The sequence below is a fragment of the Phodopus roborovskii genome, unplaced genomic scaffold, assembly GCF_943737965.1.
Source record: "Phodopus roborovskii unplaced genomic scaffold, PHOROB, whole genome shotgun sequence".
In the NCBI taxonomy this organism is placed as follows: Eukaryota; Metazoa; Chordata; class Mammalia; order Rodentia; family Cricetidae; genus Phodopus; species Phodopus roborovskii.
Genome location: NW_026126651.1, coordinates 2,884,118 through 2,896,370, shown reverse-complemented (window position 1 = coordinate 2,896,370; position 12,253 = coordinate 2,884,118).

The following is a 12,253-nucleotide window of genomic DNA, read 5'->3' as shown; positions in this document are numbered from 1 at the left end:
GATCCCACAATAGAGCACGCCAAATCCTACCACAGACCACAACAAATCCCACAACAAATCCCACAACAGATGCCGTAACAGGCCACAACGGAGCCCACAACAGATCACACAATAGATTCTACAACAGATCACAACAGACCAAAGTATAGATCCCACCCAAGTCCAATTTGGTGAACCAACGAGTTTTGCTGGGGTTACTTACAGGAGTACAGGTTAGGGGCTACTTACAGGAGCAGAAATGACTGGAAGGCAACTACAACCCCTGCACAGGTGACAGCTCACAAAGCTGGGAACCTGGAGCTCAAGCACAGCAACAGGTTGGGAGTGTCCTTCCCAGGCAATTGGTTTAAACTGTTTGCTTTTCAGACAGCTTGGCTTCCTTCTGCCGAAGGAAGCCTCTCAGCTTCTATTGTTTCCTCTGGCCGGAGGGACTTTCTGGAGCTATTTTTATCCTTTCTCTTTCTTCCTTAGCAGTTTTCTGCATGATAGGATGTTTCAGTTTCCTAGGAAATAACACAGCAGCAGAGTTAAGGTTTGGAGCGATGCCTGTGTGTGGTGACTCTCAGGGGGATCAGGAACCATTTGTCAGAAATGCAAATTCCGGTGACCTACACTGGCGTGGTAAACCAGAGACCTGGGAAGGATCCTGCATCTCTTTTTATCAGGTCCTATATTCTGATGCATTAGAAACCACAGCCCAGGATGGGTGTGTTGACACTGTTGTGACTCTGAAGGCAGAGGCAGCTGGATCTCTTCAAGTTAATGTCAGCCTGGCCAACTGAGTGAGTTCCAGGGCAGCCAGGCTATGTAGAAAGACCCCATCTCAAAGGAAAAAAAAAAAAAAAAAAGGAAGGAGGAGAGGCTCATTGCCTCCATTTACTCACTCGTGATTAGAATGTTTATGTTTATGTCAAAGGCAATTTGGGGGCTGAAGACACCGCTCAGCAGTAGAACACTGGCTAATAGGCTAATAGGCATAACCCTGGATTCCAACCCCAGCACTAGATTAGGGGAGAGAATGCTGATCCAAATATAATAGGAAATGAGTTTACAGCTAAGAGTAAGGCAGAATCAAATTTAGGTCTAAATTACTTTTTTTCTTTTTCCATTTGTGTGTGGGTGGGGTGCACGTGGTAGCCGAGGCTTCAGAAGAGGTCCACCCCCTTGCTTGCTGGGACAAGGTCTCTCACTGGGGCCTGGAGTTTGTCTGGTAGAATAAAGCCATCCTGCGCCGGGATCACAAGCATTCATCACCATGCCTGGCTTTTTACACAGGTGCTGGGGATCGAACCCAGGTCCTCCATCTTGAACAGCTACCTTCCCCTACTTCCTCATAGGTCTACATTGCCAGGACCCACTTGTAATTAGTCACACCTGTAGCTGTGCCATCACAAGCCAGTCAACCGTGGGAGATTTCTCTAGCCACCCCCTTCTTTCTATATTGAGACAGGATGCTATGCAGGCCAGCCTTGAGCTTTCTGCTAGGATGACCTGGAACTCTGGTCCTCCTGTCTCTCACAGGCCTGCCTGGCCCATCACACCCAGCTTGACCTCAGTGTTCTTCAATTCCTAAATCCCACTATCAGATTAGCGTGTGAAGTCGATGTCTTCCCGGTACTCATCAGCAATACTAATAAAATTGCTGTGCTAAAGCCAATTCTATATGATTACTATATTAGACAACTTACCAATGTCTGCAAATTAAATCGGCAGGTGAACAGGACTCTCTGTGCAAGCTTAACATGTAACAAGCTTAACTGGTAACCAAAGGGGCCAACAGCAAGAACAGACTGACAGCCAAAGGTAGTTCTTACCTAGAGACAGCTAAAAACAGAGGCAAGTCCAAGAAAGGCTGCACTCTAGCAACTGGCGCTCTGCCCTAACTCCCGCTGCAGGAGGCAGGAAATAGGCTCAGGCTGAGAGGCTCGGGCCTGCACGCATTCATTCTGAATTTAGTTTTAGCTTTTACACGACCAGACAGTTCATCACTAATGTCATTCAAAACCAAAGGCTGCCTTCCTTTTATTTTTAAAAGCCAAAGGCCGAGATTTTAAGGAGACATCTGTTTTTAAAATCAAATACAGTAATTAAACAATCAAGAACAAAAAGTAACATATATTATAGGATCCAATCTAGGTAAAACGCCCCAAATAGGCTAACCCCTAGGGAAGCAGGGTTGCTGATGCCTAGGGCTGGTGGCGGGGGAGGTGAGACAGGGCTAAAGTGAGGGGGGGCATGAGAAAAATGTGCTAAGTCAGATATTGGAGAGAGTTGCACAACATGGTGTACACCAGGCAACTGGACACTTTAAATCAAGGTGGATTGTAGCTTGGTATAGCGACACATGCCAGGACTACATAGCAACATGGTGTGGGTGTGTGTGTGTGTGTGTGTGTGTGTGTATGTGTGAAGTACCACTAGCCATGCTGTGTAATTTTTCAGGGTTCAATTTTACACGCTTAACACTGTCATCTTTTGCTGTATCATTATCAGAAAAAAAAAAAGTGACCTGTTGTCTTTATAGTTTTCTTGCTAGTTCTGTGCATTTTTTATTTAAATGGAATTGTGTTGGTTTGAATAAGAATGCCAACTCCGACCCCAAGGCTCCCTATTTGGATGCTTAGTCATCAGGGGGTGGAAGGAACCCTACTTGAGAAGGATTAGAGGGGTTAGGCGTGGCCTTGTGGAGGGAGTGTGTTACTAGGGGTGGATGTTGGGGTTTCTAAAGCCCATGCCAAGCACAGAGTCCCTCTCTGCTTGAATCAGGATGAAGCTCTCGGCTCCTTCTCCTGCTACTAGCATGGTGATGATGGACCAAGCCTGTGAAGCTGTCAGCCAGGCCCCCAGTTAAATGCTGCCTTTTATAAGAGTCGCCTTGGTCACAAGAAAACAGTGACTAAGATAATGAGGGTACAGAAATTTAAGATCCTCTGGCCCTCTGGTGGACTTACTTTACACTTGAGTGGCTTTGTGTCTCAACATGCCTTAGGTCTATTTTATTTGAAAGCAGCGCTGATAAACCAACTGTGTCTCTATTAGTGTGTTAAAGTGTGTGCACATGTATGCACACATGTGCATCTTTGTATCGCTGGCCTCTGTCTTCTCTCCTTTGTGTGTGTGTGTGTGTGTGTGTAGCCTGCGGGTATGCACACCATGTACATATATGTACAGGATGTACACCACATCCATGTAGTGCCTGATGAGGTCAGAAGAAGCGTTTGGACGCCCTGGAACTGGAGTTGCAGACAGTTGTGAGCTGCCACGTGGGTGCTGGGAACCAAACCTGTGTCCTCTGCGAGAGCAAAACGCGCTCTGAACCACTGGGCCCTCTCTTCCGTCCCCTCTGCCTTCGAATCCAAGTATTTCCTGTTGAAATTTACTCAGATTACTGATTCTGTACTTGATCCACTTAAAACATGACCCTTAAGCTTAATATAAAACTCAGGGATTGTCTTTCAGCTAGCTGGGGGAAACATGATTGGCCGGTCGCTAGCTACAATGTGGGCCTTTCCGCCCTCGTCATCAACTTTACTGTAGTTTGTCTTCCTGTCTGAACGCCAGGCCCTCTGTACCATTGCTATAGCTTTTTGGCCATCTGATCTTCAAAAGGACTAAACTCAGTCGGACTCAGCCCTAGCTCTTGGGAGGCTGAGGTGGAAGGATTGCAGAGACTTTGAGGCCATCCTGGGCTACAACCCACGGGCTGGGGGTGTGGCTCAACGATGGGCTTTGTACCTAGCATGCCTGGAGCCCAAAACTCAGATCTCCAGACCCACAGGGAAAAAACCGTGTGCACCCGCGCACTCCAGCCTTCTTCTGTAGGCAAAGGAACGAAACAGCTGACAGTCTCGTTTATGGGCACTAACGGCTTCTCCGGACTTTGGACCGGAAGCTGCTACACAAAGCAAGCACCTTACTCTTCGTTCTGAGACAACAGGATTTGCCTATGAGCCGCCACAGAGCACAGTTGAGGGCAGCAGAAACTGACTGCATGTCCAAAGTGTTTTCCCAAGTACAGGGCTGATATGATGGATGTGCCCATCACGGAGGCAAACACCAAACTGTCCTAACATCATCCTAACACTGAGCAGATGTCCTTTAACTCACTCTGTAGACCAGGTTGGTCTCAAATTCAGAGATCTGCCTCCTCTGCCTCCAAGTGCTGGGATTAAAGGTGCGCGCCACCACCCAGTTGGTTTCCCCAGGATCCCAGGACTGCACAAAACGGCACGGTGGTCCCTGCTGCAACCCAGCACTAGGAAGGCAGAAGTTGAAGGATCAAAAGTCCAAGGTCACCTTCAATTACATTATCAAGTTCAAGGCCGGTCTGATCTTAATGAGAACACCCTCCCCGCCCCCACCCTCCCACCCCGCCCCACACCCCTTGTGTCCTGCACACACCCTTTTTTTGCATACAAACAAGAGAAAGAAAGAAGTTGAATCACCTTGCCTGGCCGTGCCCAAGTATTAAGAGGAAAAGTACAAAGCTTGTGAAAATGCAAACACACTTCATAAAAATAAAATAACCTGTCTTTACCTCCTTCTCATGAGCATTAAACTGATTGAATCTTCAGATTCCTCCTAACTCAGAATTCCATCCCCTGAATTGCCATTTCATTTTCTCAAGTTGATCATTTCGATTCACTTCTCAGAAGCAAATAATGACCATTGATCCTTGTATCTCAGGCTAGCCTCCAACTCCTGATCCTCAGGCCTCTACCTACCTCCCAAGTGCTGCGATACAGCCGTGTCCCACCATACCTGGTCATCTGAATGACAAAATATGGTGTGTCTATAAACATGACTGAGAAAACATTGCCATGCCTTGAGGCTGAGGTATAAAGCTCTGTACAGATGATCCAGTTCAGGAGCGTGTGTGGGACCCCATTTTCAACTCCCGATATAACCCTCGGAAGTGGTATGCTTAAGTAAGCTATGCACCAGTAGAAAGAGAAAATATCACGACAGTTAAGACACACTAAGCGACTTTAAACAAACCACTTTGTCCAACTAGCAGAGCAGGCAGACAGACACCCTGCATGACCATCCTGAACGCAAAGGGACACCCAGAGGGCTCACTCTTATCCACACAGTCACCTTTGATGACTAGTTAGGTGCCATCCTTCAGAAAAGGTTTCTACCGTCCCAGAGTCTTGCTACCATACCTGCCTGAAGTCTGATAAATGTCCACTCGCCTCTACGCAACCGTCAGTTGCACAAGTATCCGCTGAACATTTACAGGTGGTTGTATTTAAACAACCCAAACCCCTAGACTCTGTTAGAGGCCGAGCACCAGAGCACAGGCCATAGTCACAGCTCCACAGGCGGGACACTCTCTGCTAGTTCAACAACCTGGGCTATGTTGTGAGTTCCAGACCAGCCTGGAACTCACACTGCACAGCGAGATGCTGGCTCGGAAACACAAACAAAGGATTAGAAGATAGATGATCAAGAAAATATCAGAAATGCAACTTAGGATGTAACGGGGACCACACCTGAGTAGGCCCCAAGACTTTCACACAACTGACTCTATGATGAAGTGTAAAACTCAGTGTGCAGGGAGCACCAGCTGACAAAATGAAAACAAAGGCCTAATCCATCCAGGCCCATAGCTCTGGGGGCGTCTCTAACATCCTAATCTTGCTTCTTGGCTTCTGTAGTTACACTTCTGGCTCACTGTTCTTGTAAACTGAGGTGTGTCAACCTAGGACATGGTTTTTTGTGCTTAAAAGCTCACCCTGAGAAAGGCCCAGTGCTACACTGAGTTACCAAACACCCAGTGTAGTTGCTGGCCAGCTAATAAAGACTTTCCATTGCCTTAAACCCATGCGTGAGCAGTCTTCTCCCGTGAACAACAAGCCGGCAAACTCCTTCTTTCTCTAGGCTGTGTTCAGATGGAAGTATGCCGCGCAAGTCACTGCCAAGACCCCAAGTCCAGAAGGGAGAGGAGGGAGCTACACCTGTGCAGACTTCGGCTTCCCCGCTGATATCCAAATCACCCCTTCCTGCTCAGTAGCACAAACTATTTTAGTAAGAGCAGCCTGCTTCCTTGAAGCCTGTGCTTTAGGTCAGGGAGTCTCCAGAGAGACAGAACGAATTCTTCTTTGTGTTGGCCTTGCTGTCTGGAACCTTGCCATGACGGTGGACATCATCTGGCAGCAATCTTGAATTTTGAGATTTGAAGTCACACGTTAGGGACAACAAATCAAGAACTAAAGAACTAGGTTAGGACTCAGACAACTGCCCATTCTAAACTATGACTTCAAGAATTATTTTAGGTGCTGGAGAGTTTGGCTCCCTAAGAGCACTGGCTGCTCTCCCGGAGAACCCAAGTTCTGTCCCACATGGCTACTCATGACTGCCCAATTTCAGAGGATCAGATACTCTCTTCTGGCCTCAGACACACACACACACACACACACACACACACTCACACACATACTCACACTCACACACACACTCACACACACACTCACACACACACCCACACACACACTCACACACACCCACACTCACACACACACCCACACACACACACTCACACACACACACACACACACACACACACACACGGTACACAGACATGAACCAAGATTAAAGTTTAGAAAACAATTATTTTAGGGCCTAGAAAGGGAGGTGGCTCAGTACTTAAGAGCACACACTGCTCTTGACCCAAGTTCGATTCCCAACATCTGTGTTGGGTGGTCCACAACCACCCACAATTTCAGTTCCATGGAGATCAGGTCCCTCTGGCCTCTGGGCTGTGGTGAGATACTGTTTATTATTTATTAAAGCTCGCCTGAGGATTCAGAAACCAAAACCAGCCACAGGCCATAGAAGCCAGGCACACACCTTTCCCCCAGCAGCCAGAAGCTAGGAGTTGGTGGTGCACACTTTAAATCCTAGGACTCAGGATTAAGAGACAGATCTCTGTGAGTCCAAGGCCACCAGATGTACACAAGAGTGAATCAGTCTAAAAGAGAATTACAGCTCACACCTCTAATCCCAACATTAGGGAAGTATAGAAGACAGAAGCAAGGTCTCAGACAGGCATCCGTTCTCCAGCTGAGGAGAGGCAGCAGTCTGAGACTTGGTGAAGAGCTCGTTCCTGGATCAGCCCTTTCAGCCTGAGCTAGAGGTGAGAGCTAGTGGCCCGCTGCTTAGCTCTCAGAATCCTCAGGCAAGCTTTAATAAATCATAAATAATATCTCGCTACACCGGGGGCACCAAGTTCACACACACACACACACACTCACTCACACACACGCTCACACACTCTCTTACACACACACACTCAGTGCCTTCCAAAGCCTTTTCTGAAACCCCACTACATCAGACAAGACACCCAGGCTTAAACTTGATGCTAAACCTAAGTGCTTCTACGTAGTCTGCAAAGAGAATGAACAAATCAAGACTCTTCCCATTTTAAGACCTGATTGCTTGTTAGGCCGTGTGTTTCAGATAAGAGTGTGAGTGTAGAGTACAGAGACCGAGAAGGCTGAGCTTTGCACATGACATCATCATACAACATGGTAAAAGCAAACAGAGAAACAGCATGGTGAACCCTGGCCTCTTCACTCCATTTTCCAGCCACTTTCACTCTTCAGGGTTTGCTGTTGTCATCGGTTGTGCCGGGAACTAAATGCTTGCTAAGTAAGATCCAGCTACTGCACAGCATGCGTCTTTAGCCCACAACTTGATTTTCTGAGTCTTGATTTTCCTGTTAGATTAACTGGTCACAGTGGCTCTTCCCTGTAATCCCAGAAGTCAGAAGGGTAAAACGAGGGGATTGCCTGGAGTTTAAGGCCAACCTGGGCTACATAGTGAGTTCCAAGATAGCCTGGGCTACATGAAACTCTCAAAAAAATTAAATAAGTATAAATTGTTTTCAACACATTTGCAAACTTGGTATTTTTATTTGTGTGTGTGTCACTTGTGTGGGGAGTCGGAAGAGGGTGTCAGATCCCCTGGAACCAGTTACAAGAAGAGCAGGAAGTGTCTTCAATGCTGAGCATCTCTCCTGCCCAAGTTTACCATCTTTACCAATTCCTCTGTTAGTCTCACTCGTCCATTTACTTCCACTTGAGCTTCCACAACATTCGAGAAGAAGACAGAACAGCTCTGGACAGTTAGTTCTCTTCCACCTTGACATGGGTCCTGGAGATTGAACTCAGGTCGTCGGGCTTAGCAGCAAGTACCTTCACCCACAGAAGCATCTTTATGGCCCTTCAATGCATTTTAAAAACTGACACTTGATCCTTCCAGCTTCAATACTCAAAAGAAATATTCTGTGGACAGCAGCCCCTAAAGGGTCCTTAGAAAGTAGAAAGTGTACACATATATGTATTATGGATGGATATATATATATACATATATATATACACACACACACACATACACCCACACACCCGCTATACACATACCACACCACACACCACACACAATACATACACACACAGAGACCACACATACTACACACCACACATACTATAACACCACACACACACACACCACACACACACACACCACACACACACACATCTCTCACACACACCACACACACTCATGCAGGAACTCGTTTATTGCCCCATAACAAGCATCTTTTAAAGCAAAAATCTACAGGGGGGAAGACAGCCAGCCAATAGTCCTAAAGATCAACCTATCATGCACCTAGGTGCCCTGTGCTTTACCTAGTGAACACCAGCCGTTGATGCAGTGACCTCATCTCATTTGATCGTGGCAACCAATCACCCGCCCTCCTGACTTCCCTTTGCTGACATCTTTGACTGGCTCATGTGCCCTTCAGGGTCAAACTCAGGAGGACATCCCGCTTGGCTACAATGGCCTTTACCCGCTGAGCCATGTAGATAGCTCCCAGACTCACCACAGGCAAACCAGATATGGAGACTTTCTGTGATACTATCTGAGGTTTCATTTGCAAGTCTCAGTGGCTGTGATTTAAATTTTCAACCCTGTGAACTGTGTGAACCAAGAAGCTTGGGTTAGAACATTCATTCACTCAGTATTTTTTAATTTGCTTGAGTTTATAAAACTATAACTCACAGCTTAAATGAGAAAAGCTCCTAACACAATTCTGAAGAAGGACAAGGTAAAATAATCTCATATTACCAGAGTCCAATTATTAACAAAACCAGGACGGAAAGACCTTGAGAAGCAACTTAAACAGCCACAGGCCATCTGGGCCAGATGCCTGACACAGTCTGTTGTGTCTGACAGTTCTTTCAGGCAATCACCCCCAACGTTGTAAGCATCCCTAGAGGGAAACCCAACAATGAACATAACTTTCTATAACAAACATTCTCACGGGCTGGAGAGATGGCTCAGAGGTTAAGAGCAATGACTGTTCTTCCAGAGGTCCTGAGTTCAATTCCCAGCAACCACATGGTGGCTCACAACCATCTGTAATGAGATCTGGTGCCCTCTGCTGGAATGCAGACATACATGCATACAAAATACTGTATACACAATAAATAAATAAACTAAAAAAAAAAAAAAACAAACATTCTCACCTAATCCATGTGTGTGAGCTCGTGCGTGGGGGTGGGGTGGGGTGTGGCACTGTTGAGCATGCTAGAATCAGTCCCCTAATCTCACTGTTTAAATGATCCTCCGGCCTCAGGCTCCCTCATATCTGGGATTGGATTGTGGGGGTCACCAGCCTCTTGCCTTTTGTTAAAAATCAAGTTGTTTTTCTTTCTTTTTTTTTTTTTTGAGGTTTAGTATTATAATATTCACCCCCAGATTTAATAGAGCCTTAAATAAGAAACTTAGATAGTTGTACTTAGCTCTCAACTTGTGAGAAAGGTACATTGAGCGGTATAAAAGCGTGTTTCCCATAAATCATGAGAACCGGGCTCCCTTGCTTCCTTCTCTTCTCCTCCACTCTGCCAGCACGGGCACAGCATCACATCAGCCCAGAGTAGGCATTCAGAAGTGCAACATGAAAGTGGCATCTTCTCTTCCCCTAAACCCAAAGGCTCCTCTTGCGCCTAACTTGTCACTGGGGGACCAAGGATACTACAGTACTATGGCTGGCTTTTCCTCCACAGGGACAGGAGATGCTGGCTTTAATCCCCTGGGGGAGAGCTGTTTGCCTGAGCCTAGCACTGTGGGAGTGCTGGGCGCCGAGCATCAGCCTGGAATCCACGGGCCCTCAGCAGGAGGCACCCCTCACCCAGACGGGTATGGCTCCTGCGCCTGCTCCTGCACACAGATGGGTATGGCTCCTGCGCCTGCTCCTGCACACAGGTGCCCAGCAATGGAGGAGTGATGGAATGCCTCAGCTGCAGCTGGAACAGCCTCCCCAGCCTTGCCCTCCCCTCCCACAGCCACAGCAGGGCAAGCAAGGCCTCTCTTCCGGAACCTCCCGCCTAGTGTGAGTCATGAGCTTGTGCAAGACCTCATGGTCCCAAACTTTCCTGACTTCTCTATTATTTCTCATGCCCGGGTCCCCCTCACAGGAACCTGCCGTCGAAGAATGCTTCTCCAGATCGGTTTCCTTTCTCTGTAGACTGTCATTTGATGCCCATCTGTCTCCCATCGCCACTCTCCTGAGACCGTCCTCCACAAAGCCACCTTTGACTGGACACTCTGTCTCTTTCTTGTTCCTTTTCCTCCATTTCCTGGCCACCATGATGTGAACTGTTCTGCTCTGTCATGCCCTCCCTGCCCCTTGGGGAACTGACATCCCTGAAGGCACGAGCCAAAATCAACCTCAAGTTGGGTTCCACCTACACAATCGTGAGTCATGGGGATGAGGAAATTTGCCTCAGGAGCCCAGCCAGGAGGCGTGTGCTCAGCTCACAGCCTTCCCCTGTCAAGGCTTCTCCGTCCTCCTTGGCCTCAGGGCCTGAGTCACACCTTCGCTGCAGGTGTGGTCATACTACCAGACAGCCAATAGTAGCAAGCTGGTAGCTGGTGCATCCCATCAGCAGAACTCTTTAGCTGTAGCTGGCAGAGGTGGATGGGTTTGTGATTTGTTTTGTTTTTTTGTTTTGTTTTCTCTATCCGCCAACTCCCAATGCAGAATTCTACTTCTTCCCTTTCCCTATTCCAGAAACTACTACCTGGCAGATCTCTGTACACCTGACTCCGATTCAGCATTTACTTTCCAGCAAATGTCTCTGTGTTCCCTCTGTCCTTATTTCAGAAAATAGTGTGCACTCTGTTGCTCAACTGAAACCCCGTGAGTCAGATCTGGTCCTCCTTCTCCCCCCCCCCAAACCTAATCCACAGCAGGTTCTGAAACTTCTACCTCCAAAGTCAATCTCTCTGTCTCTCTTTCTGTGTGTCTCTGTCTCTTTCTGAATCTGGTTCTCTGTTGCTATCCCTCTCTGTCTCTGTCTCTCTGCCTTTTTGTCTCTGTCTGTCTGTCTGTGTATTTGCCTCTGTGTCTGTGTTTCTTTCCCACCTTTGCCCAACCCATTTCAGAAGAGTGACTGACTAGCTCAAGTGTCCCTACCTCAGAGCCCCCACAAGCCACCTCTCCCAATTTCCCTGTCTCCTTGATCCCAGACTCCCTCATGTCTTCCTGGCTGCCCTGGAGATGGCTGCCCTCATCAGTCTGCCCTCAAACTCACAGAGATAGATGCACTTGTCCACTTGAGTGCTGGGATAAGAGGTATGTGCCACCACGCCCCGAGCCTTACTGTATTTTCTCTCTTTCAGCAGCATATGAGGCTCAGGACAGTGTGGACCTGTATTTGATTTATCACACAGATGCCAAACCAACACACATTGGTTGAATATATGAATGGATCAAAGATTATCTCCGACATTAGTGCAAGTTTGTTCTTTTCATAATGTTTTGACAAATGAATTTCATTTTTGCCTTTTCCCCCTTTAGAAAGGAAATGGAAAATTTAACTCCCTCCTCGTGCTTTTATTTAGATTAACACGTAGGAGATAAATATTCATAGCAATAAATCATATCTAGACCTATTTTCAGTGAACGTAATTTCCAGAGGCCCTTACTTTAAAAAGTGTGTCATCCCAGCCAGAAAAGCTTCTTAACATCAAGCCTGCCACAAAAAAATCCCCCCACAAAAGCAAAAGTGACAATACCTGCTGGAGAGCCTTTTCGTCTGTCCCGAGGCCAGACTGATGGGCTCTCCTACGGTGGCAGCTGGAGAGCAGAGTCCCAGCTGTGGTGGCAAGATTCATGCCAGGACAAGCAATTAGTGTTCCCTCTGAGGTTTGACAGAGCATTGTTTGAAAGCGGTGCAGTGGAAAC